This window comes from Pinus tabuliformis, chromosome 3_1 (assembly GCF_031772625.1).
Source record: "Pinus tabuliformis cultivar Carrire ecotype Pingquan chromosome 3_1, CPIR1, whole genome shotgun sequence".
NCBI classification, from domain to species: Eukaryota; Viridiplantae; Streptophyta; class Pinopsida; order Pinales; family Pinaceae; genus Pinus; species Pinus tabuliformis.
In genome coordinates, this window is record NC_142301.1 from 158,475,286 (window position 1) to 158,484,025 (window position 8,740).

Genomic DNA, 8,740 nt, shown 5'->3' on the forward strand with positions numbered 1-8,740 from the left:
TTCTGTCCTCTGCACTTTCAAATACAAAGATGAAAAAGCCTTTGCCTACGAAGTAGCTTTTTATACCTTCTTTGATTAACGGCTTCCAGTTCCTTTGTGTCCAGTCCTCTACCGACTTGGGCGAAGGCCAGAGGCCCGTGAACTGGCCTATGAGGCCTCTCTCAGCGAGGTTCAAAGCTGCTTTGCAGGTTTCTTCTTCAGGAAGGGCTACCGTGGGGATGGAATCCATCTTCTTGACGAACTTCTGCTGATTGACAGAGGGCGATCTCTTGCAGCTCGAAGCGATCATTGCTTTGAATGCTGTCACTTCCGGGGGTGGGGGCAGAGGAGGGTCCAAAGGGTCCGGGCCCCCTGGGGGCGCCATGGCTAGGCGCAGCTGCTCAAATCGCACAGCAAGGAGCAGCTACGATCAGGCTGATGCGGGGAGGAGCTCAGGAAGGATGGGGCAGGGACGGGCGAGCCCAACAGCAGGAGGCTGCCAGGCGGGGAGGCCGCAGGAGGCAGCTCAGGAAGAGGGGCGCGCCGGCTAGGTCATTCTATTTGATTTTCTTAGTTCGTATTCTTTGTCTTTATTTTTTTGAGAATGCATATCATAATTTAGTTTCATATGTAATAGTTATAGTTTTCTTAAATTTTATTTTATTTTTTATTTATTTTTTTAACTTTTTTATAGATAAGGTAACTTTCTACTTTTAACTTTGAAAATATGTATGTGTATATTAAGATTTTTTTAAAACTTATAAAGTTTTATGTTAAAATTTGGTAGACACTGCTTATCATTTTATAAATATTTAGTGTAAATATATTTTTCTCGTACCACACAATAACAATGGTGTAAACGTATTAATTATTAAATAAGTTTGATCATTTATTGTATTTATTATTTATAATTTATATTCAAGAAGGTGAAGGATTGAATATCTATGGAAATTTAAACTATTAAATATTAATTAGAATAGATGATTAACTTTAAAATGTGCAAAAGTATTAATTATTAAATAAGTTTGATAATTAGGACCAATGATTAACTTTAAGATTTTTTATTTTTTATTTTTTTTAAGCTTAGTATGACTACATCTTCATCATGTCCAACTTCTCACCCAGATCAGGGGAATAACACAAGATTTGAACCCGACTTGAACCCTGCATCTTCATCATGTCCAACTTGTCCAACTTGTCCAACTTCTCACCCCGGGGAATAACACGGGCTCTGTGAGACTTCATTTCAACGACCATTGGCAATTGAGCTACCCTAATTGGACACGATTAACTTTAAGATTGAATTTCGAAAAAACATATAAATTATTAAATATTAAATATTAATTAAATTTGATGTTTTATCTTATATGGTTGGAGAAGACAAAAACATGTGTGCATGTCGGATATGTTCTCGATGCGCTCTAGGTTTTTTTTCCAACAACAAAAAACAACTATCTTTTAATATTTATAAATATATTTAAAGGAAATAATTTTTTTATACATTTAATAAATACAAACATTTTAAAGCTTTTATTCCATCTATATATAAACAAATAAGAATTTAATATTTAAATTGTATTCAAACATTTTATAACATATAAAACATGATATTTATCATCCAAATATATAGATATATATTTTAAGTTTTTATTTAATATTTGCAATTTATTCAAACATTTTATATTTTATTATTTAGGATTTATTTAATTATACTAAATAAGATATTATAGAGAATCTAAAATATAATAAGATATATATCATTCAAATATATAAATATATATTTTAAATTTTTATTTAATATTTGCAATTTATTCAAACATTTTATATTTTATTGTTTAGGATTTATTTAAATATACTAAATAAGATATTATAGAGAGTCTAAAATATAATATAGATTTGAACATACTAATTTAAGGGAACATGGATTATATTTCTAAATTTTAGTTAAGAAAAACATAAAAAAACATAAAAAACATACAAGTTCGTTTCAAACTCTACAAGACCTTAAAACAATTATTCAAATTTCCCAATGATCATTTGGATTCATTGATGAGCTCTGGGATTATTAAAATTCCATGCTCTTGTGGATATTTTTATATTGGCCAAATTGGTAGATCCGTTAACCTGGAAAAACACATATTTCCCAATGATCATTTGGATTCATTGGTGGGCGTTGGGGTTTATTAAATTCCATGCTTTTGTGGATATTTTTATATTGGCCAAATTGGTAAATCCATTTAAGTAGGGCTGAAAAAAACACAACCAATACATATCATTTTCAAAATCAGTCTTTGATGAACATGCTTATAAATCCAACCACCTCATATTCTTTGGCCAAGCTAAAACCCTTGCCCCCCTCATCCTTTCCATTCCACCCAAATCATCCACTAAGCCCTCAAAATCTGGATAACTTTAATCATAAAGATGGATGCAAGTTAAGTCATTCTTCGAAGTCTCTTTTTCGAATGCTAAATCTTCAATCTTTAATGACAAACCCTCCCCCCTCATTAATTTCTCCTCCCCCACTTCCAAGAATTTATTTCATGAGAGATTTTTCGGTGTAAATCACAAGAAATTTTATTTGTTGACGCGTTTCGAACCAACTAGTGTGGTTCATCGTCAGGACAAGTTGAAGAGTCAGATCTAGATTACAAGTTAAATAGTCAGAGCAGAACATCCAACGGTAACTAACTAACGATGAATCACACTAGTTGGTTCGAAACGTGTCGACAAATGATATTTCTTGTGATTTACGCCGAAAAATCTCTCATAAACTTGATATAGATCACAGAAGCCTCAATTCAACAATTTATTTCTTGTCATTTAAAAAAACCCAAAGAAATTGAATTCCTTTGCTATGTACCTTGTGCTTGCAAGGATTACCATTATTATGAGATATTTATGTACCTTGTGCTTGCAAGGATTACCATTATTATGAGATATTTATGTTACTTTAACTTTCCTTTTACATTTAACCTCCTCTTACATTTTTAGAAGATATGTAAAAACTCTAATTACGCCGTAAGGGGTTTCCCTCTGAAACCCATCCCCCTCGTTGTCTACCTGTCATCCTTGGACACCGTATGATGAGATGTTAGACGATTACAAAAACTTAAGCCATCCATCAATCCCTCTGAACCGTTCAGCTCCCATTTACTTTGAAGTGCGATCAATCTCCTTGGAAGTGTTATCACATTCCATTTTCTGATCGTCAATACCAGTAGGCAGGAATTGACAGGAAGAAGAATATTGAGATAACAGCTGCAGGAAGATCATCATTGTGGTGGGATATGCAGAGTTGTCCCCTGCCTCCTCCTTTCGATCCTTTCATCGTTACTTCCATAGACTCTGCTTTACTTCACAAATTTAACATCATCGATGTTAATGGAGCGCGCAATGGCTGCAGATCCCTGAATGACTATCACTTCTCTGCCTATGCATTCTTCTCTCCGACTGAGACGGAGCTTTACCAGACTCTCATTAACTTTGGAATCCGTCTGCTCCAACTCCCTCCAGGTCAGTACATTCATTGCCCTAGCTTTGCTTATTTTCCGAACTCTAAATCATGGAATCATTAATTGCGCTAGCTTTTCTTACTTCAGAAACCTAAGGGTTGCAACACATGGTATGGTGGTGGTTATATTGGGAAATAAGCAATTTGTTGGTGGAAATAATTTCATTGGAAGACTATCATCGATCTGGAAGACTCGGGATTTCGAATCAGCAGGTTATGGCAATATAGTGATCATTTTGTGTATCAATCTATTATAGGCCTTGTTACGCCGTAAGGCGTTTCCCTCTGAAACCCATCCCCCTCTTTGCCTACCTGTCATCCTTGGACACCGTACGATTAGATGTTAGACGATTACAAAAACTTAAGCCGTCCATCAATCCCTCTGAACCGTTCAGCTCCCATTTACTTTGAAGTGCGATCAATCTCCTTGGAAGTGTTATCACATTCCATTTTCTGATCGTCAATACCAGTAGGCAGGAATTGACAGGAAGAAGAATATGGAGATAACAGCTGCAGGAAGATCATCATTGTGGTGGGATATGCAGAGTTGTCCCCTGCCTCCTCCTTTCGATCCTTTCATCGTTACTTCCATAGACTCTGCTTTACTTCACAAATTTAACATCATCGATGTTAATGGAGCGCGCGATGGCTGCAGATCCCTGAATGACTATCACTTCTCTGCCTATGCATTCTTCTCTCCGGCTGAGACGGAGCTTTACCAGACTCTCATTAACTTTGGAATCCGTCTGCTCCAACTCCCTCCAGGTCAGTACATTCATTGCCCTAGCTTTGCTTATTTTCAGAACTCTAAATCATGGAATCATTAATTGCGCTAGCTTTTCTTACTTCAGAAACCTAAGGGTTGCAACACATGGTATGGTGGTGGTTATATTGGGAAATAACCAATTTGTTGGTGGAAATAATTTCATTGGAAGACTATCATCGATCTGGAAGACTCGGGATTTCGAATCAGCAGGTTATGGCAATATAGTGATCATTTGTTATATCTCTTGATTCTGTGTATCAATCTATTATAGGCCTTGATTCTGGATTCTGTGTATTAATCTATTATATGTCTTGATTCTGTGTATTAAGATGAAAAAATTGAGGATATCCTGAATTATGTTCTGGAAGGAAAAAAGAAGAGGGTTCAATTAAAATGTCTGGAGGCCTTATCATTTGTAGGTGAGGTTGCGGCGTTTTGTTTTGACTTTACTCATTTTTTTAAAGGTTAGAATCAATACATATAACAGATGAACACAGTATTACCATTATCTGAATTATGTGCTGGAAATATAGCAGATGAACACAGTATTACCATAATCTGAATTATGTGCTGGAAAAAGGAGGGTTAAATTATTCCTCATTGAAATGTTTGGAGGCCTTATCATTTGCAGGCGGCGTTGCAGCGTTTTTCTTTTTGGGAATCCGGCCTTTGATTTTCTCCATTTACCTCTTCTTTTGAATTTGTCAACAACTTTTCAATTTATTTTTGAAATTTGATTTTCTGGTCATTGAATTCTGTGTTCTTTGCAGGTTGAGAAATTCTTATCAAACGGATTTAACAATATTTGCACCTTCATCTTTGAGAATTCCAGAAACCCTCCATCCTTAGTTTATCTCTTTTATAATTCTTCTACATAGAGTCGTTTATATCTTTGAAGCATTCATCATTGACGAAGTCGTAGACCTTTAGTTGTGGATTTTATATGCTCGTATTGCTGTAGATCGTACAGAAATCTCTTAATGTTAAGGATGGTTTACAAAATCCCTTTTATTTTTCCTTTTAATACTTCCTTGTCATTTGTAGGTGGGGTTGCAGCGTTCTTCTTTGATGAAATCTGGCCTTTGATTTGCTCCATTTACCTCTTCTTTTGAATTTGTCAACAACTTTTCAATTTATTTTTGAAATTTCATTTTCTGGTCATTGAATTCTGTGTTCTGCATTTCTGTGTTCTTTGCAAGTTGAGAAATTCTTATCCAAGGGATTTAACAATATTTGCACCTTCATCTTTGAGAATTCCAAAAACCCTCCATCCTTAGTATATCTCTTTTATAATTCTTCTACATAGAGTCGTTTATATCTTTGAAGCATTCATCATTGATGAAGACCTAGACCTTTCGTTGTAGATTTTATATGCTCGTATTGCTGTAGATCCTAAAGAAATCTCTTAACGTTAAGAATGGTTTACAAAATCCCTTTTATTTTGTCTTTTAATACTTCCTTTTGAAATGTCTGGAGGCCTTGTCATTTGCAGGTGGGGTTCCAGCGTTTTGCTGTGAGGGAATCCGACCTTTAATTTGCTCCATTTACCTCTTCTTTGGACTTTGTCAACAACTTTTCAATTTATTTTTGCAATTTCATTTTCTCGTCATTGAGTTTTGTGTTCTTTGCAGGTTGGGAAATTCATATCCAATGGATTTAACAATCTTTGCACCTTCTTCTTTGAGAATTCCAGAAACCCTCCACCCGCAGTTTATCTCTTCTATAATTCTTCTACATAGAGTTGTTTATATCTTTATATCTTTGAAGCTATTCATCATTCATGAAGCCCTAGACCTTTTGTTGCAGATTTTATATGCTCGTATTGCTGCAGATCTTAAAGAAATCTCTTAATGTTAAGGAGGGTTTACAAAATCCCTTTTATTTTGTCTTTTAGACTTCCTTTTGATCTTGTTTTCGTGAAGAGGGTAGACTTCAATTTTCCTGCTTCAAAGAGGGCTAGAGATGGCAGTGGTAATGAGTTTGGGTTATTTTTGTAGACTTTTGCACGTCATCTGTTTCTCTTTTATCGATTCAGAGCATTTTTTACGACGGTAGAATTTGTGTTTTCAATGTAATCTCAGTAGTGCCTACAATAAAGGGCATCTGTATAGCTCTTACTGTTATGGTGCGAACATCAATATGAATTTTGGGTATGTTTTCTGGTTGTTTTTCATGGTTATTCGATTGTCAAATTTGGTATCGGTTAAGTTTTCACGAACTGCTCTATTTTGCAGATATTCAAGTTTAATCAGAGGTCTCTGAAGTGAAAATTTCCTGTTAAAAAGGTAAAAATCTTAGATCCCTTCACGTTTCGATCTTTTTGATAGTTTATTTTTTTTGAGTTTGTGGAGAAGTTCGAATACCTGAAACTTTGATTTGAACTTATCTCGGTAAAAAGTACAAGAAAAAAAATCACAGAATTATGCATCTTTGGACTGTGCCATATAATTGGGTTGTGAAAACAAAGATTTAGAAAAAAAAAATTTACTTATTAAGTTGTGATTGAAAACTATCTTGTGATTGAATTTGTATGTGTTGGTTCAGAGATATGGAGATGGACCCAATGATGAACTTCCTCTGGAATCAAATGGAGATTACACACGACAATACGGGTACCTTCACTTTGCAAACTCCACAACTCCATCAGATCAGAATTCAAGCAACCTCCTTAATAATGTGTGGTATCAACCTGAGGAAGTTTTTCCAGTAAATGGAACTCCTGTGGATGAGCACTACTATCAGACTGCAAAGAGCCTTGAGGTATTTACTAGTTCTTTCAGGAAATGTATGTATGTATATATTTCTTTGTAATCAAGCAAGCCTCTATCAGATCTGATCTCATACAAGTATTGTTTAGATTTATCTTAATTTCCAAAAAAAAACACTCTACACTATCTGTGTTTTTATAATAAAATTTGTTGATAGTTCTGATTGTGTTTATTCAGACTCTGGAGTTGGAAGGATGTTTGAACTCAACAACTTGTCTGCCATATACTCCCAAGGCTGTTCTAGTAGAAAGAGGAGCGAGTGCAAACGTGTTTGTGGACAATGCAGCGTACAGAAACATCCTCTATACCAAGTTCAATATAAGTCCCATGGACATGGAAAGTGCAGTTGTAGCACTGGTCTGCCTTCAACAAAGACTGCCATTCATACAATAAGATCTCTTTCTGATTTGGCTGGAGGGGAAACTTCTGAACCTAATGAGGTTGCTGTCTTTTCTGGGCTGGCTAGCCAAAACGTTGTAACTGCTGTAATTCAATTTATCAAGTCTCTGTAACAATGATTCCTATTGCACTAACCTAGAAACCTTTCCCTATCCAAAGTTGCTTTGGATTATTGAAAAATTCATTTGAAGGGTAGTACGGAAGTCAATGAGATGGGGAGGCACAAGCATCGCTATTTTGTAAAGTCTCATTGTCGTGAGAGCAACTTAATTATAAATTTAGGTTCCTGGAGTGCCCAGCTGTAGAGTAGGGTTAATTGTCGACTTTGTTGTTAAGTTGGTTTCCTTCTTAATTGAATTTAAGACACAGTTAAAAATATATTTTCGAAGAGTGAAAAGACACTTCAACTGTTCTCATTAAGAAAGGGAAAATAATTTTTATTAAAAGTAAAAAGTATTCTCCATCATCAATACTAAGTATGCAAAATCACTTAATAATGTCATATGAGTAGAAAAAGTTTCAAGTAAACATTAACACAGTAAGCATAACACTAAACTTGATGCTCTAATCTTGTTAAAATATATGTTATCTACTATTGCTTAATGCTCAAATCTTGTCATTACACTTTTTTTTAATGGAGTGTTATTGAAGCTTTATGTGCTTGGTCCGTGGATGATAAACTAGTGTGTGTCTACCTTCAATACTCCCTAATATATTATTGTACAATCATTACTAATCCTGTCATATCTTAACTTATAAATGACATTGTTTGTCTCATCTATATAGCTTTACATTTAATTAACACCACTTCCCTATACTAATATGGAGCACTATAAGTCGTCCCTTATTTTTGTGAAGGAGCTAGCCTATACTTAGATTAAAGATTTAGCATAAAGTCAAATTCTTTTGATAGAGAAGCAATAATAAAGTTTGCATGCAAATAGATTATTGATTAGAGATGGATCTATATGTATGGTTTCCCTTAATTATTTGATATTCATTTTAGTGTTTAGTGGCTTTACGAAGCTTTATACACATTTCATAACGACATTAAATTTTTATAATGATTATTTATCAAATTGAGGTTGATTTTACTAACTTGGTTTTTAAAAATTGAAAAGGGAGGTGACTACGAGCACGATTTCGTTGAAAGGATCAAGCAAGTTTGTATTTGAAGTACTCCTTCAAGTAATGATATTCCACTCGATAAAATCTCTATGTAACTTCCTTTGGATGAATGAGTTAGTATATGCGATACACTTAAATAATATTATTATTTGAATTTTTTTTGGTTTAATTAATGAGTTAAATTTC

At 34.6% G+C, this 8,740-nt stretch overlaps 1 pseudogene; it reads left to right on the top strand.

Moving 5' to 3' along the window:
* Positions 1–362: 362 nt before the first annotated feature.
* LOC149186279 (bark storage protein B-like) lies at positions 363–7,798 on the top strand (annotated as a pseudogene).
* Positions 7,799–8,740: the final 942 nt, after the last annotated feature.